The sequence below is a fragment of the Pogona vitticeps genome, chromosome 3 (assembly GCF_051106095.1).
Source record: "Pogona vitticeps strain Pit_001003342236 chromosome 3, PviZW2.1, whole genome shotgun sequence".
In the NCBI taxonomy this organism is placed as follows: Eukaryota; Metazoa; Chordata; class Lepidosauria; order Squamata; family Agamidae; genus Pogona; species Pogona vitticeps.
In genome coordinates, this window is record NC_135785.1 from 242,813,875 (window position 1) to 242,841,838 (window position 27,964).

At 40.3% G+C, this 27,964-nt stretch overlaps 2 long non-coding RNA genes across 2 annotated transcripts in view; one reads left to right on the forward strand and one right to left on the reverse strand.

The window, feature by feature from the left end:
* Positions 1–12,421: 12,421 nt before the first annotated feature.
* Positions 12,422–27,964, reverse strand: part of LOC144588053 (uncharacterized) — a 44,861-nt gene continuing 29,318 nt past the window's right edge. Inside the window, exon 2 of the long non-coding RNA XR_013543379.1 lies at positions 12,422–17,776. This is a non-coding gene — a long non-coding RNA (uncharacterized LOC144588053). The remainder of the gene's footprint in view (positions 17,777–27,964) is intronic.
* LOC144588052 (uncharacterized) lies at positions 17,755–27,043 on the forward strand. The gene is made up of 2 exons (XR_013543378.1): positions 17,755–19,435; positions 25,721–27,043. It is a non-coding gene; the product is annotated as an uncharacterized LOC144588052 (long non-coding RNA).

Sequence of the window (27,964 nt, forward strand, 5' to 3'; positions counted from 1 at the left end):
AAAAAAATTGATGGAAAAAGGCAAGAAGTAACAATAACCATGCCAGATACTGCCAAAACTCCAAAACTCCAGCATTTTGTTCTCATAGTGACCAAATAAAAGCCTGGCAGGAGGATGTGAGAAAAATTAAACTCTCCTATTTTCATTCCCCACTAACATACAGAGTATGGTATGCAATTCTTCACTGATGTAACCTGTTTTCCCAAAAATAAGACCTAACCTGAAAATAACTCCTAGCATGACTTTTCAGGATGCTCGTAATATAAGCCCTACCCCAAAAAATGAGCCCCAGTTAAGTGAAACCCCACCCTCCACCATTGTGCAGCCCTATGCAGCAACCAGAAGATGATATGACGGTAAAATAAAACACCCCCTGAAAAGAAGCCCTAAGGCGTTTTCATGGAAAAGCAAGATGATCATCTTACCAGAGATGCTGTACCAACCAACAGTTACAAATACCTTTGGCATGCCATCTAATTTTATGAAAGTCCTGGAAAGAAAAATCTGATGATTGATAACTAGAGTTTGTCCTTTGCTGGAAGGACAGTGGAAAAATACAAGACTGTAAATGAGGTTTACGGGATGGACCGAGAGGAAATGGACTGGATCAGAAAAATATTACCACTCAATCAAGTGTATTGTTTTCATAGAAGCCAAGAATACTATGTGCCCAAACATGTTGTTGTGTTTGGTTTTATATATCTGCTTCCACAGAGAAACAGTTGGGTGCAAGGCCTTTGTTGCTGTTTACTCATTAAGTCATGACTGATTCTTTGTGACCCCATGGACCAGAGCATGCCAGGACCTCCTGCCTTCCACTGCCCTCCGGAGTTGTGTCAAATTTATGTTGGTAGCTTTAATGACTCTGTCCAACCATCTCGTCCTCTGTCTTCCCCTTCTCCTCTTGTCTTCACACTTTCCCAACGTCAGGGAGTCTTCTCTTCTCATGAGATGGCCAAAGTAGTGGAGCCTCAGCTTCAGAATCTGTCCTTCCAGTGAGCACTCAGGGTTGATTTCCTTCAAAATGGATAGGTTTGTTCTCCTTGCAGTCCAGGGGACTCTAAAGAAGCTCTTCCAGCACCACAGTTCAAAAGCATCAGTTCTTCGGAGGTTAGCCCTATTTATGGTCCAGCTCTCACTCCCATACATCGCTACTGGAAAAACCATAGCTTTGACTATGTGGACCTTTGTCAGCAAGGTGAACTCTCTCCTTTTTAAGATGCTGTCTAGGTTTGTCATCGCTTTCCTCCCAAGAAGCAGGTGTCTTTTAATTTCGTGGCTGCTGTCCCCATCTGCAGTGATCATGGAGCCCAAGAAAGTAAAATCTGTCACTGTCTCCATATCTTCCCCTTCTGTTTGCCAGGAGATGATGGGACCAGTGGCTATGATCTTAGGGGTTTTTTTTTTAAATGTTGAGCTTCAGACCATTTTTTGCACTCTCCTCTTTCACCCTCATAAGAGGTTCTTTAATTCCTCCTCACTTTCTGCCATCAGAGTGGTATCATCTGCATCCCTGATGTTCTGGATATTTCTCCTGGCAATCTTAATTCCGATTTGGGATTCATCCACTCTAGCCTTTCGCATGATGCATTCTGCATATAAGTTAAATAAGCATGGAGACAATATACAGCCTATATACAGACAATATAGAAGTCCTTACCCACCTATAAAAGAGCTCACTCTTACTGTTTAGTGACCATAGCTAGCACTTCCAAAAATCCATTTTATCTGGGACATGGGAGGACATGCTGTGTGTGCTCATTTTGCCCATTAGGTGAAGTCACCTTCACTTTGCTGATAAAATAGAATCTGGATGTACTTGAAAATGTAATCTTAATGCTAGCTGCCAAGAGTTAAAGGTCTACTCCCACATTAAAAAATTGTTTCTCTAAACTCTGAGTTTAATCACTAGAGTAAATGAATTTCACTAAACATGTTCATTTGGTAACTTTCTAGGGACAGTCAAAGAAACAGCTTAGCAAATTTGAAACGAATTAAACAATCAGATGTATTATGATCAGCTATATATTGCATGTTGAAATTGTCCACATATGCTTCAGGCATTAAATACATGGGAAAGGAGAAAGAACCCTGAGCAGCAACAAAAAGGAGATATACAGTGCAATTGTAGTAATTTATAGATATAAAAATCCAGTGGTGCTTACTGCCAGGTTGGTATGCACCAGATTACAGCTTCAGTGTTGACTTTCAAGAATGTAAAACAAACTGATATTACAGCACACACACAAAATGTCTGCATCTTTTGCTTCCTTTGTTTTGTACAAAAGAGCCTTTGTTCTTTCATTGCTGCTCATCAAGCAAAGTAAAACAAAAGAAATCTGGTTTTCAAAATGGGGAGGGGGTGGAATTGAAAGCAAAAAGTCTTCACTGCCTGCAGTTCTGGGAGAGAACTTTGCAAGACGTATCTTTGAGGGATTTGACCATTTTGAGAATCTTTTGAGGACCGAGACTGTCTAAGTATTTGCGCTGACTTCCAACTCACTGATGTCTCACAGGCTGAGGGCTCTCAGGTTTCAGCCTGGAATAAGACGCATCTGTTCCATGAGGTATAACACAAGGAATTAATGTGTTTTCTAGCTTTTGCCTCTTTCGGCTGCATTGCAGAGAGCAGCTTTTTGTTTTGTTTCTTCTCGTCATTTCTGTGGCAGAGGAAAATATCTCCTTCTTTCCTTTTCACTTATGTGGCATTGACTTTTTCAATGTCACATTTAATACGATGTGTATTGTTTTATGGGCCTTACTGATAACCATCCTGGTGACACAAAAGACTTTTGCTCCACTTTCCACTGCAGGAAGGCTCAGTGTAAAATTGTGGGGTCAGATTCAAGTTTAGTAATAATTAATGGATGAAATAGTGAACTTTAAGTTCAGTACAATTTATGCCCTATTCAGGCATTAAAATCCCTGTAGAGTTCTCACGTATAGAGAGGAGTGCTCTAACCCTGCCTCTATGACAACACTTTCATCACCAAACTACATGTGGAGGACAATGAGTCTGATATAGAGACTCTGTTTGGGGGGGGGGTCTCCATGACAGTCAGATACCAGGATCCTGATCGATTTGGGAATAGCAGAACTCTCCTTCAGACTTGCAGGCCTCCATGTAGGGGAAGGATAACACCATGGGTGGATATGGGGGGGGGGAAATACAGTGTTCTTTACATGCATTCAGCATGGACTTTAATGACTGGAAGGGGCTTCAAGCCCATGGATTTCAATGGATCAATTCTAAATGTATCTAAGTCTCAAGTATATTCCAGTCAATGCACTGGTGTAGAAAAGTGTGAACTGTATCATTTCTCCTTAAAATAGTAGACATGGTCTAGATGGGTGGGGTAAAAAATCCAATCAATCAATCAGTCAATCAGTCAATCAATCAATCAATCAATCAATCAATCAATAACAAACTGAGTGAAATACTTGAGCACCCCTAATTGGAAATCAGGCAAAATAATTGCAGAGTTTTGATACAATGATCCAGTGACTTGTATTTGAGGCTGTCTATCCTTATTTTATCTCTTCATCAAATCCTGGTGTGACATTGGATTCCTTGATTGGAAAGAACACTTCATCAAATATAAATGGGACTTAATATTAAGCTGTCAACCCCACTAGTTAACACCAGCATCTTCCATGTAACAATGAATATTGCAATGCACAACTGCTACTGCTGAGCACGGAAAGACATATTTAGTAGCTTTCATCACTGATCAGTGACTGCAGATAAGTGATGCACGAAGTGGAAGATCAGTCTGCAGCTGTAGAGGATTGCTGGTGCAGATAAAATCATCAGTTCTTGTCCATTTAAGCAACTTTGTCTCTCACACTACAACTGCCTTGTTTAGAGTATGCCATTTGACAGCAGAACCTGGAGTAAGTATTCTAGCCGAAGGATATAAATCTTTGTTCAATCCGTTCTTGTAGATGAGCATAAAACATTTCAAAAAGTTTTCTCCCCATTGGGCAAAGTTACAAGAACATTTGTGCATTTTTCAGAGGCAGGTCGTGTTTTTGTGAAAAATTCCAAGAAATTTTTTTTTTCTGCAAAAAAAGAATCCATAACAATTTGTGCAAAAAAAAAAAATCCATAGTATTTTGAGCAAAATGCAATATTTTAAATAAGGTTTGAAGCAAACTTTTTTTTTTTTTGGTACACACACATGGCTTCTTTCTTACAATACTGCTGGTGATGAAAAATATACTAGTCTTTTTACTCTCTTGCCAAAATGAAAAATTTGCAGAAGTTTATCGCTTTTGTGACAGGCTGTCCCAATATTCTGAGACACCCATTTTTCTCAAGGGCGAGAACATTTTTAGGAATCGGTGTGTCTTATTCTAGTCTTTTAGTGGTGGTCATAGGCATTTGAGAGTCAGAAGCACCACTACCACATACAGCTAGGTAAAATGAATTCACCATCTGGCTTCATTTTTTATATTTGTTTTGGTCTCTGACCGAAATTGCATCTCATTAACAGCAACTGCTTAAAATAACTGAGGTGCCTCAGACTGTGAGCTCATCACTTCGAAGCTCCTGCCTTTTTTTATGTATGTTCCTAGAAAAGCAACGTTTCTATTATATTTGGATGAAGTACCCAGCCAAAGTTGGTTCCAGGGGTTTTTTTGGTCAGGGCTAGGCAGATTAGGCATTATGTTGAGGCAAGGGCATTCTGGTGCAATTAGAGAGTGTTCTTGAAGGAGCTTCCGTGACATTTCGAAGACTTCTTTGCCACCATCTTGTTCATTGGAAAAGTAAGATATGCAAAAGAACCAGGAAATGATGGACATGGCACTGTATGTCATTTATTGAATTCTAGAAGGGAAAGGGTGCTTTGAATTAAGCTTAAAAAAATCAACCCTTTAGATGTCATCCCCTCTTCTAGCAGACCAAATAATATAATTTTCAAGACAGGGAGGCAAGAAAGCTCAAGCAATGACACACAGATTTCTTTCAAAGACACGGGTACTCTCTGTGATACCCGAGAGTCAGTCAACCTGGAAATGAAACAGGGCCAGATCTTAGGGGGGAAAGGGATGAATTCTGTGTATTTGAAGGTCTCCTCGAAACAATAAATAGAAAAAGTGAACTAGAAGTCTAGACTCAATTTGAACAGGGTGTCAGATGCATTCTCCTTGGCAACATGGGCTGTGAATTAAACACTTTTGGTCTTTGTCAAGTTAGGAACATTTTTGTCAGAATGACACCATCTGAAGAACTGCGTCTTCCTGAGACCTTTAATAGGTGGTCATGACAACTAGCAGAATTATCTTCAGAGGCATCTCATCTATCTGGACAATACCCAAAGAAAATACTGTATAGCTAGGTATAGGGAGAATGTATTTTTGGTGGCTGCACATGAGTTCTAGAAATTTCTTCCAAAAGAAGCCAATATTGACTTCATTCTCTGACAATTGGTGAACAAGGACTTTGAGTAAGTGAACAGATAGTAAATTTTATTAGTCCCTGCTTTTACTATTTTAAACATGTTTATTGTTGAATCTTGTGTCTTTCTGCCATTATTTTGGTGGGGGGTTTTTTAACTGAAGGATGTTTTTAACAAATTAATATTTCTTTGTTGCAAGATGCTTACAAGTCTTTGTATAATAGGTAGGATACATAAATGTTCAGATGTAAAAATAAATGTAGATGTAAAAATAAATAAAATTAAAATGCTCATATCTTCCACCACAACTAGTATCCTTTCTACTGTTGGTGCCTAGTACAACTCCAAACCCACCCTTTCCACGTTTGGCTTTTGAGTATGTTCTTGAGTTTTCCCCCTCGAAAGATGCTTAAAAGGAAAGGAGAAGCCAGGGAAGCCAAAGAAAATTCTATCATCTTCTTCCTTATAATTCAAGCTCTCTTCCAAGCTTCTTTCAACACCCAAGGAAACTAGCTAGCACATTCTCATTTATACCACACACACAGCAGGAATTCCAACTTAAATACTTCGTTGTGAGTCTCCATCTAAGCATCCCACACCTAAATACACTTGCAGCCATTGCACATTTAAAACTTTCCTTTCACTCAGCTGTACAGAAAACCAAATCATAAATTCAGTTGCTAATCCCAACAAGGGGAGACCCCTGAATCAGTGAGATTTACTTAAGTGTTGACTATCTATTCAGTAGTTGATCCAGTATGTTTACTCCGGTTGGGACTAGCAGCTAGATTAACAGACTCCCAACATTTGTGGCCTCATCTCATCACAACTTTATTTTTACCAAGCCTTTTGCTATTGCTTCATTTGATTAATGTAATTATCTGACACAATCTGATATCTTTACAAATGTGTACTTCATTCCCACCAATCATGTACTTGCATCTGAGAAATCACAAACTTTTCTATTTAATATCTAGACGCAAACATTGGAAAAGGTCCTTCATCTCTAATCTGCAACTTTGTGAAATATCAAAATTCCTGCTTCTTAGCCATTCCACTTTTGACAGCTATTTTCCAACACACATACACACAGGGATGTTTCATCTGCACATTTTTTTTAAAAAAAAGTTAGAAAACTGTAGGTCATTGGATCCAAGAATGTCTTCCGTGCTATAAAATGGAATTATTTATTGCTGTGTCTTGCTAAAAATGCAAAAGCTTGCAAGTGAGTATGAATTATCATAAAGAATGCGAAGAGATATGCCAGAACTCACAAGAAACCAAACAGCAAAAGAATCTGCCTGAATATTCTCATGGTTTCTTTTTCCTTTCCTTTTCTTTTCCTCTCTCTCTCTCTCTCTCTCTCTCTCTCTCTCTCTCTCTCTCTCAACAAACAATGTGCTCCATTGTGGTGTCACTGCATAGAGAGTTATTGTGTGACAGTTATGTGGGGTAGAAGGCTTACAGGGCAATAATGTGATGTCACAATAATGTCACATTCCCTAAGTTTCAGAAATAGAGGTGAAAGGGTCCTTTTCAGCACCACCTTGGTCCATCTTGTTTGTAGTTCTGCTCATTCTCTTCCCACACAGGTTCTTGTACAACCAGGGGGGCAGAATCCAGAACAGATCTGCCCAAGATCTTTTATTGCCCCAAGCAAAGTGTCTAAGGTACCTTCATAATTGCCACTAGATTTGGCCACCTGTAGTCACCTGTACCACTTTGCTGCACAATAGGACCAGCCTTCCTTCAGAGCACAGCTGATTCAGGATCCAATTGTTTGATTAAGCTCTAAGCAGTGGCAATTGATGCCCATTATGACAGGTGGTGTGGAAGGTGCAATAACCTGTATTGTGGGAGTGGCCAAGCAAAGAGTCAAAATGAGTATTCATGCAAACATCCATACCCAAATACATAGAGAAGCAGAACTGAAGGCAAGCATTCACAACCATGCACAAAGACCAAAGCCCTCTGACAAGGAGGCAGATAGGAACAGGTAAGCAGGCTGGTAGTAACCTGAGGAGAGGAAATGTGCCACTTGCCTAAAGGAACAGCCACAACTGACCTCACCCTCAGCACAAGCACAGCTACATGCTTCTGCAATGAAGAATCATCTACATGTGTATATCAGCAAGCAGTGTGGGACCTCTTCTCCCATTTCACTACTCCATTCCCTTAACTTATCAAAGATCACATTCATTAAACAGTAGTTAAAATCACATTTGTTTTGTTAGTCATGAGAATTAAGCTAACTGCATTTTAGTCATTGTTTGGCTGAAATCCTGTTGCTTAGCACAGTATGTTGCACTACAGTAGGCCCACTGAACCATAGATTCATTGAACAAATGCAACTTTCTAAGTCAACCCTTATTTAAGCCTCAAAGATTCAATAGTCTATTCTTGAGATGGCTAACAAATATATTTACCCCTTTTCCTCAGTATGTTAGTACCTATTTGTTGTCAAATGAATTTGTTTCAGAATTAATGAAAATTGAACTAAACAAGTCCCACAAGAACATATTCCCAGAACAAATGGAACTTCTATCAGACTTATCTCTTCGCCTTTTTACAGGAAGTTGAAAGCACGTCTGTGGGACATGGTGGCGCTGCGAGTTAAACTGCAGAAGCCTCTGTGCTGCAAAATCAAAGACCAGCAGTTGTAAGATCGAATCCACATGACAGAGTGAGCTCCTGTCGCTTGTCCCAGCTCCTGCATACCTAGCAGTTCGAAAACATGTAAAAATGTGAGTAGATAAATAGGTATCACCACGGTGAGAAGGTAACGGCGTTCCGTGTCTAGTTGCACTGGCCACACGGCCATGGAAACTGTCTACAGACAAAACACTGGCTCTACGGCTTGGAAACAGGGATGAGCACCGCCCCCTAGAGTTGGACACAACTGGACTAAATGTCAAGGAGAACCTTTACCTTTACCTTTTACTGTGGGAATTTGCCTTTCCACGGTATTACTTGGGCTTGATGAAGACACTATTTGCTTTTAGCTTATTATGATAATAATTAAGAAGAGGGTATTCTTAAATTAGCAAATGGGATAAGGCAAGGCAGACTCACAAAATTGTACATATCTTGGAGATGTGAACAACTTCTGATTCAGAAACTTTAAAAAAATTTATCGGCTTTTCATTTTATTCTTTCTCTATTACTAATTGCATTATACATGTTCCATGTTTCATGCCTCCAGGGCAATTCAAAACAAGGCTTGGTGGGGTTTTTTTTTTTCATTATTATTATTGCAAATTTAAAACTCCCTTTCCCCCTGCTACATTATTGGCCTAATTAGAGTGGTTATGTCAAAGGGGATTTCTGCCTGAAAACTTTGTATGATTCAGAGCCTGGCTGGCTGTGTAACTGAAGACATGACAAGATTAAAATAGTAAAATATTCAGAAAGGAAATGGCTGTACGTCAAACTTCATATAAAAAGGACTGAGTGGTAACAAATTTATTTTATTTAATTTTTAAAAATTGCCCTCCTTCAGGCTACTTCAGCTACTTCAGAAAAACTTCTCCAAAGAATAAAAATGATAAAGAAAACCACAAACTTTACCGATTCTTTTCCTACCTCAGCAACCACATACCGTACTGAGGAATTCCCCTTCATGTGGTACAGAATTATCTGGAAATCTTACCATTAGTCTTTTGTGGGTTTGACCAAAGAGAGAATTAAAATACAACTTCCTTCCAATCCATTCTGATATAAAATCATCCAGGCTTTCTATGAACTCCAAATGCTACCTAGTCCCCTATTTTATTCTTCTTGGCAGTTGGAACTTATACATTTGATGATCAAAATTTGTCACTTGTCTGCTTATTGGCAAAATTGGGTTTTCCTTGATATGAGAAGGCTTACAGTATTTCCCCATGAAATATGTCTTTTAAGTGTTGAGGACATTTGCCTTCTTTGCGGAAATAAATGGATCCCTATGAACTAAAAGATAAATTAAGGCCTAAAATACTTTATACCCAAGGTTCAATAGCTGGACAGAGGGATGGAAGGCCTTTTGCAAAAGCTCAGTATGACTAATGTTCTCTGCACCTTGAAGCACTAGTCCAAAACTGCCCAAAAATGAGGCTCCAGATGTTATTGAACTACAGTTCCCAGAAGCCTTAGCTAACAAAAACAGTGGTCAAAGGTTTCTGGGAATTGTAGTCTTAAAAAAACATCTGGGGATCTGGGGCTCCAGGTTTGGGAACTCTGCTCTAGCCTGCCATGACAAATTTGCACAATACTTTGCAGATGAAATCACTCAGATTTGTTCTGGCTTTAGTGATGTAGATGGAAAAGGTCCACTGGATATAGATTTTCCCTTGCACATTCATTTTCAGTGTGTGAAACCTGAAGACATGGATAGTGTGAGGTGACATGAGACTCGCCCCCTACATGGGCTTTTACACTTGCCCTTCTTGGCTCTAATTAGAGACTAAATGGGGACACAATTGACATTTCTTTGAGAGAAGTGAGAGTTCAAACAAGCATAAAAAGGAATGGCAGTGAAACCTCTGCTGAAAATGCCCTCCTCAGCTAGTTTCCATTCTCCTGTTCTTGGGCAAAGTGCTAGCATGTGTGGGTTTTCAAGATACAGATGTTTCTGAATGAAACAGTTTATCTAGATCAGTGGATCCAAACTTTGGGTAACCCAGGTGTTCTTCAAATGCAACTCCCAGAAACCTCAGCCAGTAGAGCTGGTGGTGAAGGCTTCTGGGAACCACAGTCCAATAACACCTGGGTTACCCAAGACTGGGAAACACTGGTCTAGATCCATATCACTCCAGCTTCAGAACTTGTTATGGATTGGAGATGGCTTTACTTGCCTTGGTGCATGATCTAGACAGAAAAAAATCTCTCATTTGCTTGGCTCTGCAGGATCTTCCAGTACCATCAATCATGGTATCATTCTGTCCTGAGGGGGATTTGAAGGCACCATTTTACATTTCCACAAAAGAGGCTACCACACTGCAACTGTTCCTTGAGACCTGTAATCTGATTTGGACTACTGTAACACAATCTTCTTGGGACTGCCTTTGGAAAGTGCTCCAAAACCTCCACTGGTTCACAATCGGGAGCAAAAATATATCTGAATTTCTCATAAAATGTAGATTAGGCATAAACATAGGTTGGGATTAGAGGTGTACATATCGATATTTTTGGAATATAATTCTTATAGACCAAAAGTACAAATCTACATGCCTCTAATTAGGATACTGAGAACTCTGTGCTTCTGCTTAATGCACCTCTGTATACAGGGTGACGTTCTTTATTTCTCATCTTTGGACCTACAAATGGCTCTTTGGATGTAGAATTTTTGTCGTCTTGCATCAAAATCAGTCTCCAATATTTTTCCTGACTTCTTAGTTGTGACATTTGACTGTGGTCTCTTGCGGGGAATAATTTTCCCTTCTTGCTTGTTGCTTCTACATATACAGTATAATCTCATGCATATCTGCTTGGAAATAAACCCAACGGTGTTCAATAGAACTTAATCCCAAAGGAACAGTGCACAGCTTTCAGCCTAGGCATTTGATCTAATGCAAAAGTCCAGAGATTAGCAGTTTAAACAATGATGGATAATATAGGATATCAACAATATAGAATATCAGCTTCCAGTGTAAGTCTTACACGCCGCCAAATAAAAAAAAGAGGGCAGAGATTTGCATTTAATTATTATATGGTGACAGCATCCATGAAATTAAAAGATGCCTTTTTTTCCACTTCTCTTCTCTGCTATTCGTAAGGCCTCGTTGGACAGTCACTTTGCTTTCTTACATTTCCTTTTCTTTGGGATGGTTTTGTTGCTGCCTCCTGTACAATGTTACGAGCCTCCATCCATAGTTCTTCAGGCACTCTGTCCACCAAATCGAGTTCCTTAAATCTGTTCTTCGCTTCCACTGTGTATTCATAAGGGATTTGGTTTAGATTATACCTGACTAGCCCAGTGGTCCTACTTTCTTCATTTCAAGCTTGAATTTTGCTATAAGAAGCTGATGATCAGAGCCACAATCAGCTCCAGGTCTTGTTTTTGCTGACTGTATAGAGCTTCTCCATCTTTGGCTGCAGAGAATATAATCAATCTGATTTCGATATTGCCCATCTGGTGATTTCCATGTATAGAGTCGCCTCTTGTGTTGTTGGAAAAGAGTGTTTGTGATGACCAGCTTGTTCTCCTGAGAAAACTCTATTAGCCTTTGCCCTGCTTCATTTTGAACTCCAAGAACAAACTTACCTGTTGCTTCTTTTATCGCTTGACTCCCTACTTTAGCATTCCAGCCCCCTATACAGTGGGGCCTCAACTTACGGACATCCCTACTTACGAAAATTATGACTTACAAAAAGCTCCGGCCGCACAATTTTGCTTCGACTTGCAGCCAGAGCTTCCACTTACGAATGGAAAAAGTCAGGGAAAACGGGTGGGAAATTCAAACCGTTGGTTACGAAGAGGCTGCTTCTTTGCCCCAATGGTTAGGAAAAGGGACGCTCAGCCTCCCAAGCTTCCAGTGCTGCTGCTGCCGCCGCCGGGAGGCAAGCTGCAGGACCATCCCAGCTGGGATCAGCCTCCCAGGGTTCCCCACCGCCGTGAACGCCGCCACCAGAGGCCTCCCTTGCTTCCCTGCCGGTGGCATGGCGGCACGGCGGGGAACCCCAGGACGCCTCCGCCAGTGGCAGGGAAGCCTGGGAGGCAGAGGAGGCTTCCGACGGTTAAGGTGCACCTTTTTCCGTTTTAAAAAGTTGTTCTGGGTGGGTTTTGGAGGGCAGGTTTGGGTTGGGGGGTTATGTTTCTGTGTTGTTTTGTTTTTTGGTGATTTTTTTGCCAGTTCCAGCGTGGGACTTGCTGCAATGTTTATTTTTGGATTTGTTTGTTTTTTTGTTTTGTTTTGTTTTTGCTTTTTGCAGTCCCAGCGTGGGACTTGCTCTATTTATTTTCTTTCTTTTTGTTATTCTTTTTTTTTTCTTTTTTTCTTTTTTTCTTTTTGGTATATTTTTCTTCAGCTGGAACAGATTAATCGGTTTTCATTGCATTCCTATGGGAAATGGTGCTTCGACTTACAATAATTTTGAGTTACGGCCACCGTTCCGATATGGATTAATATCGTAAATCGTAATGTGTAATGATAAGAACGTCTTTCTTTGGTGTCAGTTCTAGAAGGTGTTGTAAGTCTTCATAGAATTGGTCAATTTCAGCCTCTTCACCATCGGTGGCTGGTGCATAAACATGGATTACTGCCTTGGATTTGTTTTGAAATCATTCTATCATTTTTGAGATTATATCCCAGTACAGCTTTTCCCACTCTTTTGTTGACTATAAGGGCTACTCCATTTCTTCTATGGGATTCTTGCCCACAATAGTAGATATGATAATCATCTTAATTGAATTCGCCCATTCCTGTCCATTTTAGTTCACTGATGCCCAGGATGTCGATGTTTATTCTTGCCATCTCCTGTTTGACCACCTCCAGCTTCCCAAGGTTCATAGATCTTACATTCCAGGTTCCTATGCAGTATTTTTCATTGCAGCATTGGACTTTCATTTCATTTCCAGGCATGTCCGCAGCTGAGCATCCTTTTGGCTTTGGCCCAACCACTTCATTAGCTCTCGAGCTACTTGTACTTGTCCTCCGCTCTTCCCTAGTAGTATGTTGGACACCTTCCGACCTGAGGGGCTCATCTTCCAGCATCACATCTTTTAGCCTTTTGTTTCTGATCATGGGGCATTCTTGGCAAAGATACTGGAGTGGCTTGCCAGTTCTTGCTCCAGGTGGATCGCGTTTAGTCAGAACTCTCCACTATGAGCTGTTCGTCTTGGCTATCTCTATACGGCATAGCCCAAAGCTTCTCTGAATTACTCAAGCACCTTTGCCACAAGAAGGCAGCAATCCGTGAAGGATTGACATACTATACCTCAAAGCATGAACTAGACAAATCTTCCTGTCAAAATCAGGTTGCTACAGATTCTACGGTGAGGTGCTTTTATTTTATTTTATTTTATTTTGGACCTGTATAAGTGGTTGGGAGAAAGCCCTGCCAGTCTTTTGTTTCTTTCACACATCACAATGGAAAGAGGAGAGCTGGGAAAATCTTCCAGATATGTCTGCTCCCCCATTAGACTGTCGAAATCTCTGTTCCCAACTGAGTAGAGCTTCAATCATAATTTTTTGTTTTATACGAAGCATCTTTTTTTCCCCTTTGAAGACTACACAAAGGATTCAAACTCTGACTTTTAAAAGAAATGTATTCAAAGACCAGAACTTGAATGGAGAAATGAAGAATGGTTTCTCCCACATCTGGATTGGATTTTTTTAAAAAGAAGCTTGCATTCTTTCCATACTAAAAGTAAAGAAATCTGAATATTCTGATTTTTTTTAAAAAAACATGGAAATTGGAAGAAAATTTTCACCCATCCCAACATACAACGCATAGAACCTGCATGGCTTGAAAGATAGAACATCCCCTGTTATATGCCCTTTTTAGCTAAGATGGGGTGCTGTACAGATCTTCTCTGCAAGATAAAGACAAAATGCCTAGGATGTTAGTGGAAGTACCTCTGTAGTAAAGGAGAGGACACTTGGGCACTCCTATCAGACCTTCTGACTTACACATGTCTTCAGAATCAACCTCCTTTAAAAGGAAGTGCTGCAAAATTATCTTTCCTGTGTTTTCCACCCATTTGAAAGACCAAGTGGTTCTGTGTTCTTCTCTTTTTTCAGTGTTGTTTCTATTTTTTCAGGAGTCACTAAAGGTTGAGGAAAAGATGAGGAGAATGGCTTCTTTCAAAACTGATGTCTGAACTGGAATTCCATATGTTTCATCCTGGCCTGTTTCCACCAGTTCCATCTTCATATTAGAATTTTAGAAACCTTGCCTAAACAGGAGCTGTGTCCAGCTGGTGAGGAGCCATTCAGCTTCTCAGATTGCACTTACTAAATATTGAGAAAATGAAATTAAACAGCTTAAAAGACTGGCTCGTAATACACAGCTTGAAGTTTTAGTAACCCTATCTGCATACTAATAAGGGACTTGCATGCTCTAGAGATGATTATCTTTGTCTTTAAAATTTATGTCTTCACTCCAGTCAGCTGCATATTAGTGATGATTGCTGTGGGAGCTACTCAGAACTGCCAACACTTGCCTTTCATAAAGAAAACCCATAATAATTTCAGGTTAAATGAGAGGTTGCCTTCTCTAACATTTAGCAATGACAGTCACATTTTCCAGAGAAAAGAGGTTTGTATATATGTTGGACCGAGACAGTTGGGTTGGGGGGCAGGGATTATGTGTGTGGATGAAACTTGATGTGAAATATTTTTAGCTTTCAAATTAAAAAGAATGTCTGTAATATAAGAATATAGTATTCTGAGTGTAAATTTTGAATTATTTGGCTGGTTGAAGAGAAGATACACGTAGTCTGCACCTGCAAGTCATAGGGTTTAATCCAGCTGAGTCCACTTTGCTTCAGTAGGAAAAACTTATGTATAAAACTAACTTTTGTATTGAAGAACAAGGAAAAGGCGGTGTGGTCCCCAACATTACAAAAATGTAAGCATGAGTGATACCTTTTATTGGGTCACTTAAAAAATCAAACAAATTGCAAGCTTTCATGGAGAAAATCCCACTTTAACAGGCTGAACACAATCTCTTCATGGATAGTGCAGAAAAATTGTACACAAGAGTCCAAAAATTGATGGTATGTGACTGTAAGAGGTGATATCAATCCTCTTGAGGCTGTGGCCTCAAGCATCCTTGCGGCATGGTTTGGAATGTTTACATCTCACGCTTAAGACCAAAAGGCTGCCAATTACTCTGTGACTGGCCCACACACACCCACACACCCACATTTTCTACTGAAGTGGTTTTTAAAAGTGCATCAGGATTTGCTCTTTGAGCACATGTAAACTTATCTGAGAGCCCAGTTACATTAATGAAATACCTTGGAATATGCAGCAGTGTTACTGAAAAAGATTTAAAATCACTTGGAATATGCAGCAGTGTTACTGAAAAAGATTTAAAATCACGTGGCAGTCACATGGTATTTGAATAGCTATATGTGTTCCCTTGGGGTAGCTTTTAATCCAGTGTTTTTAAGTGTTGTGCTGATGTTGGGGACGACATTCACAATTTAAATGGTGTTTATTTAAATTGTTGCATTTCCAAGACACCTGTGGACCACTATGTTTACATAATGAAATAGGAACTCTGTGTCAAAGTTGGGAACCACTGTTCTAATCAAACTTCTTTTCATTTATTCCTATTGCTCTGTTCTATTGCTATTTATTTGCATTTAATGTTTAAATGTGGCTTGGTACATTAACTTTTAAAAGGTATATTGGTAGGCTGCATATAAATATAAATATCTCCATACCAGATCCAATACACTACAGATAATATCTTCACTTCCACTTGCAGCTTGGTGCATATTCACTTGCTGAAAGCAACTATCTTTCCACACCATTTTCAATCTGTAAATGGTCTGGGATGAGAGTATTTGAAAGAGCTGTACACCAGATAAGCAAAATATTATTTTTAAAAAAATACTACAGTTGAAGGATTTAATCAACCTGACTGTATGTATGTATGTATGTATGTATGTATGTATGTATGTATGTATGTATGTATGTATGTATGTATGTATGTATGTATGTATGTATGTATGTATGTATGTATGTATGTACCATATTTTTCAGTGTATAAGAGGCCCCATGTATAAGACTTTTCTAACCCAAAATTAAGAAATCAATATTTTAAAGATAAAACAGAACATATTTTTATTTAGTAATAAGATAACATTTACATACCAGTACTGTCATATTATGCATCACACTTTAACTTTATTCAGCCTCTGGGCTCAGAACGCTCGGACATTAGGAGTCCCTGTTGCATCTGAGCACTGTTGCAATTAGTTTGTTCAGCATCAGCTGACATCAGTTACATAAGGTTTGTGATTGGAGGAAGCCTGTTTGCCAGAGGCAAGGTATGGGCTGATTTGTTCTCTCCTCAACTTACTTCCGTGTATAAGACAACCCTCAATGTATAGTCTAACAATTTTAGGAAAAAGTAGCATCTTGAATGATTTATAATAAATTACGTGGTGGCGCTGTGGGCTAAACCGCAGAAGCCTTTGTGTGCTGCAGGGTCAGAAGACCAGCAGTCGTAAGATCGAATCCACATGAGGGAGTGAGCTCACGTCGCTTTGTCCCAGCTGCTCGCCAACCTAGCAGTTCGAAAGCATGCAAATGCGAGTAGATAAATAGGTACCACCTCGGTGGGAATGTAAAACGGCGTTCCCTAGTCATGCTGGCCATATGGCAACGGAAACTGTCTTTGGACAAGCGCTGGCTCTACGGCTTGAAAACGGGATGAGCACCGCCCCCTAAAGTCAGACACAACTGGACTAAAAATGTCAAGGGGAATCTTTACTTTTACCTTTTACAATTATTTAAAACTGATTCAATCTTTTTAAAAAAATAGGTCAAAAGTATATTTGGAAGGCATTCCAAACATTCTCTGAAAGTTGTTTTTTAAAATCAGTCTTAGAGTCCAAAGGCCCTTAAGAATTATAGAGTTTTAGCTGCCCATTAAAAGCTCAACAGAGATGAAGCTAGCCTAACTTTCCTTGGAAAGGAAGCTCAACAACAGAGGTGTTACTAGAGGAAAAGGCCTGTCTTGTGTACTAACTACCTTAACCTCTTGGAATAGAACAAGATTCAGTAAGATATCTGATTATGTTCTCCAAGCAGGTGCATAGAAGGAATGGGAATTTTCTTGATATATTGGTTCCAAGCCATTAGGAGCTTTATAGATTTAAAAAACAGCACTTGAATGAAACTGGGAAGCAAATGGAAATCTGGGTAATTGGTTCCTAATTAATATTATGTGGTCTCTAAAATAAATTTCAGGCAATAGTCCAGCTGTAACATTTTTCACTATCTGTAGCTTCCAGACCCCTTCCCAAAAATGTCGCCACACAGAGTTCACTACAGCTAAATAATCAGAATGTGATTCAAGTATAGATCACTATGGCAGAATCTACCTTCTTTAGGAAGGAGTGCACCTAGCAAATTTGGCCAAAGTTGAAGGAAGTCACTCCTGAATTCAACAGCCACCTGACTTTTCAAAACAACTCACAAGCTTCAAACTTAGTCCCTCAGGGGAAGTGCAACCACATCCAAACACAGCTGGACTGGGTAAAGTCTTCTCTGTTGGTTCTGTTTGACTTTGAAATATTCCCTATCTCATTTTTGCCTTTTTGTTGACCGTCAGATTTCTTGTCTTATTTGAACTCAGCCTCCATTTCTTCACCCACATCCAACTCTTCCATGTATCTAGATACCACTTCAGGACTTCCACACCCTTCTTGACATTAGCTGAAAAAAAGAGATGGAGGTCAGCATTATCAGCATAAAAGCACGTTGCTTATATACCATTCCATGGCACTTAAAGCAGTATCTGGGCAGTTTACAAGTAAATTATGCAGGTTATACATTGCTTTCCGCCGCCCCCCAGCAAGCTGGATACTCCTTTTACCAACCTCAGAAGAATGGAAAGCTGAGTGCACCTTGAGCCAACTACCTGAGATAGAACCCTGGGTCATGAACACAGCTTTGGCTGCAGTACCGGGGTTTAACCACTGCACCACAAGTAGGGGAACTCAAGCTCCGGGCTCCAGATGACATATTCCCACAGTATCATGTAAATAATAAAGAGCACAAGGGATAATCCTGGGCTTTGGGGGAACCCATAAGCCATAAAGGACAATACTAAGTCTTGAGGAACCCCAAAAGTCTGTTGAGTTGGGATAATATGGCAATTCTTCAGAATTGCCTTCTGAAAGTATTTAGCCAAACAGGACTGGAACTATGGCAGGACAGCACACGCACCCATGCCCCATATTAGCCAAACAGCTCAGAAGGATACTGTAATCCATGGCACTAATGCAACTTCCTATGAGTTGAAACTAGAGCAGGTCAGTCTTGATCACTGGAAATTATAGAAGAGTTGACTCACCAAATTTCCACTGATTCAATAAGCCTACCTATAGCTTCATCTTACTATGCTAAGTAATAGAATTTCTGCCATTGGGCTTACTCTAGTTGTTACCAAGTCTTTATTATGTTTTCATGCTATTTATTCTTGTTAATGTGTCTACTGTATAATAATCCTTTTTAAATTTATTCATGTATTTTATGCTGTAAGCCACCTAGAGTGGTCATAACTGACCAAATAGACGGGATATAAATAGAATAAATAAATAAATAAAGTTGTATTTTATTATGTCTCCTATTGTATTTTATGGTATTTTTCTGGCACTTCTATAATTTATTGATGTTATGTTTCGTGATTCTATTGTTCTTCCTGTTTAGTTGTAAACCGCCCAGAGTGGCCTTGGCTGGCAGATGGGCGGTATAGAAATCAAATAAATAAATAAAATAAATACAATTATGGACCCAGGGTCACTTGTGAGTATGTCCTATGAGGCTGCAAAATACACTTTTAGCCTCCCTCCCCCAGCTAGGAGTGGGGAAACGCTCTTCATATTAAATGAATGGATGCTACCAAGTTCTCCCAAGCTCCTCACCAGTCTGTTTGCAAAGTAAACAAATGTCCCTTGGGTGTTTAAAGATCAGATGTCTCACCTTACATTAAAGTGCAAGGCAAGGGTAAAAAAACAAGGCGTTTAAAACTAAAGGTCCTTGTGGTTTGTTTGTGAAGGAATCTTGAGGGGTGTGGTGGCCAAGAAGGGAAAGAGAGAGAGAGAATTCTATCTCTGGGATTTTTTTTATATTTTGCTCGAGGGCAAATTGTTTGTGAAAAACATCCCTTTTGATTTCATTATCCAAATAATTCCAGCTTGAATAGGAACTCGGCTATTAATCTGATAATGACACGGCTGAGACAAGGCATTCTCCGCTGACTGATCTCAAATGACTTACAAAGCTTTACTTTACCTCATTGTCTGCATTCCATTTCAGCCAGGAGTTTTGTCAGCATTTCACACGCTCGTTTGTGTACCAGCCACCCGAAATGTAAGTATTAAGATGATTACTATGTACCTGGAAATATCCTTTAATTTTAATTTTATTTTATTTTATTTTCAGCTTCAAAGCTTTCCTAGGAATGAACACCTGTCTTTCATGGCATTATGAGAAATTGTCAGGTACCTCAGATGCTTTGTTGTATCAAGTCCACTAAAAGAGGACACTTGGATGCACAAGTTGGGATTTCAATCATGATCAAAGCTTAAGGGGTGGCTGCAAATTTAGGTCTGATGTTGTCAGTCCTTTGATATTGCTTTTATCCTACCCCAAACATTTTTCCTTTGATTCAAAGCCAGTCTACTGACACTGCTTATCTTCTATGTCCAGATATCAAAATTCCCAAGCAGCACTATATTGTTTGTTGTTATATGCCGTCAAATCACCTTCGACTCATGGCAAACCCATGAAGGAGTGCTCTCCAACATGCCCTGTTCCTAGCTGTCTTGCCCCACTCTTGCAGACCCAAGCCCATAGCCTCTTTTAGTGAGTCAGTCCATATCATATTTGGCCTTTCAAATATGAGACTATATAGAGACTACAACCACTATATTGTACTTAAAATACTGAGCTAAGATGGTACAACAGAAGTGTAAGCTAGCAAGCAGGTGGGGCAGCTCCTTCTTAGTTTTGGTGCCCATGTTGCAGAACAACGTGGAGTGACTTTGGTCAGCTTGAGAAGCAAATCATGGCTGTCGCTACCAACTGAGGGTCTTGCTACCACCCCTAACAGTGAAACTTGCAAACATAATTTTTTTAAAAAGGAAATAACCCAATGTCCACTTCAATGGTTAATGAGGCTTAGAGTGTCCTCCGAACTCTCAACTGCTGTGCTCTTTGTGTCTCTAATGATCCCTGTGATGGGATTTCCAGGTGGACAGGCCAATCACAGAGTGAGTGCCGCTGCAAGAAGACAAAGTATGATTTTTCTTTGTGAAATGACTTAAGCATCCATCTCCACTGGGCATCCACGGGGCATCCATCTCCACTCATTTCTAACTGGCACCATTGCCCACTGACTCAACAGAAGTGTGTGTTATGTGTGCTAAGCCTGTAAAAGATCAAGTCAGGAGGAGACTAGGAGAAGAGATGATGGGACTGTGCATCATTTGGAGCAAAGAAAGTGGAGCACCTTAGGTTTATATCCACAACCAGTTGGTCCAGAGTTAGTTTTGGTTTCCCCTTCCAACCCTTGCCTGTCCTTCCTCCTCTGATGCCCTCACGTTTCATCCTGTCACATCACAAGGACCCACCCGCTTATCTTAGACTTTGATTTTGAATTTTCAGGGAATGGGATGGTGTTGATGGTAACTCTGTCCACATTTTAAGAGAAAAATAGGTTGGGAAGAGTTGGACTGGAGAACGATAAAAAATCCCCATTCCTGGGCACCTTTAGGAGCAGGGAAAAAATAATTTTTGGTAAGAACAATAATTTGGTTGGGAGGATGGGGGGCTTTGTCATCTCTCAGGCTCTTGACAACGTCTTGGGAGTCACATTTGACCGGCTAGAAGTGATCCAGGTAGAAGAGGAATTGTAAACACAGAGATGTTTTGTTTATCAAAATAAAGGCTAAGAGCAGTGAGGTAGCAACAATGCTTTTTTCTTTCTTTTTTAAAATCTGTCTCATCATGGACAGTGAGACAATTAATGGAACAGAGTCACTGAAATTCTCACTAGTAAGATAACTGAACGACTGGGCAATGCACTTATTCTTTAACCATGCAGTTTTGGCACCCTATGCACTGCAAGCTAAGAGCCGTGACTCTGCAGGTTTAAAGGAAGGAAGGAATGCGACTGCAGTTGTAGAAAAGCAGTAGGGGTAACGCTATGATTTATTTGAATAAAAGCTGGCTTACTGTGCACATTCAGTATTTCAAAAATGTGGATTAAAGGACAGAACATGTTTTGGCCGTGGGGGTGTTTAATGCAAGTTATATTATAGGCTGTCAGGATGCTGTATAGAGGGCCTAGCACCGTTATCTATTGGGCCATTCCAGTTCGCAGCCATGCCTTTTCTTTATAAAGGATAGCCAAAACTGAATCAACAATCTAACAGCTTCAAACATTTTGAGGTTTCCATTCTTAGCATACTGTTGTAAGTTGTGCTGAATATTTTCAGAAGAAAGGTCATTATCATCACCAACAGCAACAACAACAACAACACAGATTTATGTCTTATCTTTCCTTAAGGAAACATACATGAGCCTCATCTCACTAAACTCTTTAACGTGCACAGCAAGAACCCTGTGATGTCGGCCAGGCTCAGAGAGAGAGGCTGGGCCAAGATTACTCAATACGTTTCATGGTTCAAGAGAAGAAATTAGCCTAGTTCTTCCATATCCTTTGTAACCCACTCTGAGATCCTGTGATATAGGGTGGACTAGGAATGTTTAAATAAATAAAAATACATAAATAAAGTCCTGGCCTGACAATCCACACTCTTCATGACACTGCCTATCTGTAATTAATATAAGCTGGATACCTGAAGGACTGCCTCCTTCCATATGAACCTACCCGGCAGTTAAGATCTAGCCAGGGGGCCCTTTTGAAAGAGCCATCCCTTAAGGAGGTAAGAGGGAGGGCTTGTAGACAAAGGGCCTTTTCGGCAGCTGCCCCCAGACTATGGAATGCCCTCCCGACTGAAATTCATCTGGCGCCGACGCTGATGACATTTCGGCGCCAGGTCAAAACCTTCCTGTTCCAGAAGGCTTTTAATTGAAATAATATTAGCTGTTAGTCTGATGGCGTGTGTTTAGTCGTTTAGTCGTGTCCGACTCTTCGTGACCCCATGGACCAGAGCACGCCAGGCCCTCCTGTCTTCTACTGCCTCCCGGAGTTGTGTCAGGTTCATGTTGGTTGCTTCGCAGACACTGTCCAGCCATCTCATCCTTGGTCGTCCCCTTCTCCTCTTGCCATCACACCTTCCTAACATCAAGGTTTTTTTCCAAGGACTCTTTTCTTCTCATAAGATGGCCAAAGTACTGGAGCCTCAGCTTCAGGATCTGTCCTTCAAGTGAGCATTCAGGGTTGATTTCCTTTAGAACTGATAGGTTTGTTCTCCTTGCAGTCCAGGGGATTCTCAAGAGCCTCCTCCAGCACCACAATTCAAAGGCATCAATTCTTCGGCGGTCTGCTTTCTTTATGGTCCAGCTCTCACTTCCATACATCACGACAGGAAAAACCATAGCTTTGACTATTCGGACTTTTGTTGGCAAGGTGATGTCTCTGCTTTTCAAGATGCTGTCAAGATTTGTCATCGCTTTCCTCCCAAGAAGAAGGCGCCTTTTAATTTCAGGGCTGCGGTCTCCATCTGAAGTAATCATGGAGCCCAGGAAGATAAAATTTGACACTGCCTCCATATCTTCCCCTTCTATTTCCCAGGAGGTGATGGGACCAGTGGCCATGATCTTAGTTTTTTTGATGTTGAGTTTCAGACCGTTTTTTGCACTCTCCTCTTTCACTCTCATTACAAGGTTCTTTAATTCCTCCTCACTTTCTGCCATCAGAGTGGTATCATCTGCATATCGGAGGTTGTTGATATTTCTTCCGGCAATCTTAATTCCGGCTTGGGTTTCTTCCAGTCCAGCCTTCCGCATGATGTATTCTGCATATAAGTTAAATAAGCTGGGGGACAATATACAGCCTTGCCGTACTCCTTTCCCAATTTTGAATCACTCAGTTGTTCCATGACCAGTTCTAACTGTTGCTTCCTGTCCCACATATAGGTTTCTCAGGCGACAGATAAAGTGGTCAGGCACTCCCATTTCTTTAAGAACTTGCCATAGTTTGCTGTGGTCCACACAGTCAAAGGCTTTCGCATAGTCAATGAAGCAGAAGTAGATATTTTTCTGGAACTCTCTGGCTTTCTCCATAATCCAGCGCAAGTTAGCAATTTGGTCTCGAGTTCCTCTGCCTCTTTGGAATCCAGCTTGTACTTCTGGGAGTTCTCGGTCCACATACTGCTGAAGCCTACCTTGGAGGATTTTGAGCATAACCTTGCTAGCGTGCGAAATGAGTGTAATTGTACAGTAGTTGGAGCATTCTTTGGCACTGCCTTTCTTTGGGATTGGGATGTAGACTGATCTTTTCCAATCCTCTGGCCACTGTTGAGTTTTCCAAACTTGCTGGCATATTGAATGTAGCACCTTAACAGCATCATCTTTCAAGATTTTAAATAGTTCAACTGGAATGCCATCACCTCCACTGGCCTTGTTGTTAGCCAGGCTTTCTAAGGCCCACTTGACTTCGCTCTCCAGGATGTCTGGCTCAAGGTCAGCAACTACATTGTCTGGGTTGTCCAGGATATCCAAATCTTTCTGATATAATTCCTCTGTGTATTCTTGCCACCTCTTCTTGACGTCTTCTGCTTCTGTTAGGTCCCTCCCATTTTTGTCTTTTATCATGTTCATCTTTGCGCAAAATGTTCCTCTAATATGTCCAATTTTCCTGAACAGATCTCTGGTCTTTCCTTTTCTGTTATCTTCCTCTATTTCTTTGCATTGTTCATTTAAGAAGGCCCTCTTGTCTCTCCTTGCTATTCTTTGGAAGTCTGAATTCAAGTTTCTGTAACTTTCCCTATCTCCCTTGCATTTTGCTTCCCTTCTCCTCTCTGCTATTTCTAAGGCCTCGTTGGACAGCCACTTTGCTTTCTTGCATTTCCTTTTCTTTGGGATGGTTTTCGTTGCTGCCTCCTGGACAATGTTACGAGCCTCTATCCAAAGTTCTTCAGGCACTCTGTCCACCAAATCTAGTTCCTTAAATCTGTTCTTTACTTCCACTGTGTATTCATAAGGGATTTCGTTTAGATTATACCTGAGTGGCCCAGTGATTTTTCCTAATCTCTTCAGTCTAAGCTTGAATTTTGCTATGAGAAGCTGATGATCAGAACCGCAGTCAGCTCCAGGTCTTGTTTTTTGCTGACTGTATAGAGCTTCTCCATCTTTGGCTGCAGAGAATATAATCAATCTGATTTCGATATTGCCCATCTGGTGATTTCCATGTATAGAGTCGCCTCTTGTGTTGTTGGAAAAGAGTGTTTGTGATGACCAGCTTATTCTCTTGACAAAACTCTATTAGCCTTTGTCCTGCTTCGTTCTGAACTCCAAGGCCAAACTTCCCTGTTGTTCCTTTTATCTCTTGGCTCCCTACTTTAGCATTCCAGTCCCCTAGAATGAGAAGAACATCTTTCTTTGGTGTCAGTTCTAGAAGGTGTTGTAAATCTTCATAGAATTGTTCAATTTCAGTCTCCTCAGCAATGCTGGTTGGTGCATAAACTTGGATTATTGTGATGTTGAATGGTCTGCCTTGGATTCGTATTGACATCATTCTATCATTTTTGAGATTATATCCCAGTACAGCTTTTCCCACTCTTTTGTTGACTATGAGGGCTACTCCATTCCTTCTACGGGATTCTTGCCCACAATAGTAGATATGATAATCATCTGAGCTGAATTCGCCCATTCCTGTCCATTTTAGTTCACTGATGCCCAGGATGTCGATGTTTATTCTTGCCATCTCCTGTTTGACCACCTCCAGCTTCCCAAGGTTCATAGATCTTACATTCCAGGTTCCTATGCAGTATTTTTCTTTGCAGCATTGGATTTTCCTTTCACTTCCAGGCACGTCCACAGCTGAGCGTCCTTTCGGCTTTGGCCCAACCACTTCATTAGCTCTGGAGCTACTTGTACTTGTCCTCCGCTCTTCCTCAGTAGCATGTTGGACGCCTTCCGACCTGAGGGGCCCATCTTCCAGCGTCATATCTTTTAGCCTTTTGTTTCTGATCATGGGGTGTTCTTGGCAAAGATACTGGAGTGGCTTGCCATTTCCTACTCCAGGTGGATTGCGTTTAGTCGGAACTCTCCACTATGTCCTGTCCGTCTTGGGTGTCCCTGCACGGCATAGCCCATAGTTTCTCTGAGTTACTCAAGCCCCTTCGCCACGACAAGGCAGCAATCCATGAAGGAGACTATGGAATGCCCTCCTGACTGAAATTCATCTGGCGCCAACGCTGATGACATTTCGGCGCCAGGTCAAAACCTTCCTGTTCCAGAAGGCTTTTAATTGAAATAATATTAGCTGTTAGTCCGATGGCAATTTTATATATATATTAATTGCATTTTAATTGTTCTAAATTTTAATTGTATTTTAAGTGTCGTAAGCCGCCCAGAGACCTTTGGGTAGTGTGGGCGGCATATAAATAAAATAAATAAATAAAATAAAATTTACTATTTTTGCATGATTTGTAATCTCACTCTTGTTTTCAACCTATCCTACAGAAGTTGGTGGTGCATCCGGGAACTGAAGTTGCTCATGGATTGCAGCTTTCAGAGCCTCCGAGACAGATGTGAAGCACGTTCGCTGTGTGAAGTAGCAATTTACTCAACAAAAAGAACAGCTGGCCTGGGGGATGTTAAGGATTTATGTATTTCTCAGGATGTCTAAAAGTGATCTCTTGTGAATAAGAACTGGGAGGGGAAGGCGGAGCAGGAAGAAATACTGATCAATGAACCAAAGAAAAAACTTTCACTTTCATTATTTAGCTCTCTTGCGCGCACACCCTCCACCTTTTTGTGAATGTTCAGCAGCAGATGCATTCCCTCTTTGCATTCATTTCGGCATCAGGGCTCCAGCCTGAAGAACACCCTAGGGATCTGCAAGAGTCTGTCATCAGCCGGCTGCTGTCATACATAAATTATGAATTATCCTACATGTTCCCTGCTTCATATTACACTGCATCAGATACAAGTTTATTTAATTTTTTTAAAATCACTTACCGCCACAGGATTCAAGGACAAGCCACCACTGACATTTTAACCATAAGCGTCGAATTTGTTTCCGGGGTATGCTGTAGTCCACAAGCAGCAAACTTTAAAAACGTGGGTACTGCAGTTGGGAAAGTCCACTACTAGATGGATATGTATCTAAAGGCCCTGTCATTAGGCAAATTGAGCAACTGCTTTAGGTAGCAAACTTTGGATGCCAAGAACACTCTGCTAAATCAGGTTTTTCAGTCATGGGAGTGGTGTAAGTATGTACAATTGAATGTGCTTATAAGCTCCTCCTCAGACCTTTGGGATGGAGAGGTGTGGGGCAGGATAGACGTTCATTTTCAGCCCCCCCCCATCCCACACCACAATTTAAACCTTGCACACTTTCAGGAGTGATGGCTGATTAAATCTTTATTATCCTGAATATGTGGTGTACTCATATTCCCTTTGGCTCCACTGGCTGTAACCTTCATGCATTAATGAAGATATTTTCATTCAAGCAGGCCTTTGGCATATGAGCTGATTTGCTGCTGAAGTGGCATTAAGTGCTTAGATACTGTCTATGCTGCCTTGAGCTCCCGTTTTATGAGAAAGACTGGTATAAGTCAAATATATAATAAAGAAGTATGGTTTAATTGTTAAGTTTTTAAATTATGCTTTAAATTATTCATTTTTATGTTGTTGTTTTAATGAATACTCCATAATATATAATTCATTAATGTTGGGTGTGTGGGTCCCTTTTTTCCAAGAATTAATTAATTAATTAATCAATCAATTCATTTTTTATTTTTTATTTATTATAAACTACAACATAAAATACATAAGCCAAAATACAAATCAATTGTGTTCTCCACCACCCTAGTCAGGACCTCTTGCAGTAGTCTTCTTCTTCCATTTCATTATACCATTCTTCCATTTGAAATTCAAGTTTTGATTTCCAATTCCTGGCTATTATTAATTTGGCTGCTGTTAATAAATTGGTAATCAACTATCTAGTCATCATATCATATTCCACATTTACAAATATTGATAACAAAGCTATCTCAGGATTAAATTCTATATCCCTTTCACATATATCAGTTAATTCCTTAAAGATTAATTTCCAAAATCTTTGCACTTTTTCACATTCCCACCACATATGAAATATGTACCAATTTCCTTCTCACATTTCCAACAGATATTCAGATAAGAGTTAATTTTATTCAATTTTATCGGTGTCAAATACCATCTTAAACTTAGTTTAAATTTTTTTCTTTTACTCTCAGTGACATTAATCGTAAAACACTCATTTTCCATATCTTCATCCATTCTTCATCATTTATTCTTTTTCCTAAACCTTCTTCCCACACTAACTTATTTGTTTATTTAAAATATTTTATCCTGCCTTTCTTCTTAAAAAGAACCCAAGGCAGCTGAAGAAGAAGAGGAAGTAGTAGTAGTAGTAGTAGTAGTAGTAGTAGTAGTAGTAGTAGTAGTCGTCGTCGTCGTCGTCGTCGTCGTCGTCGTCGTCGTCGTCGTAATAGTAGTCTTAGTAGTCCTGGGACTGTGCAGCTTGCCCAAGGCTACATAAGAAGGCTCATCTCCCAGGAGGCACAGTGGGGAATAAAACCCCTAACTTCTGGCACTGCAGACAGATACCTAAATCACAGAGCTATCCAGCCAGCCTTTATAAGTATAAGGGAGGTCAAGTAAATTAAACAAATACATGTGATGCCCAGTTGTGTTTAAATGTACTGTTTACAATTGGTTTGG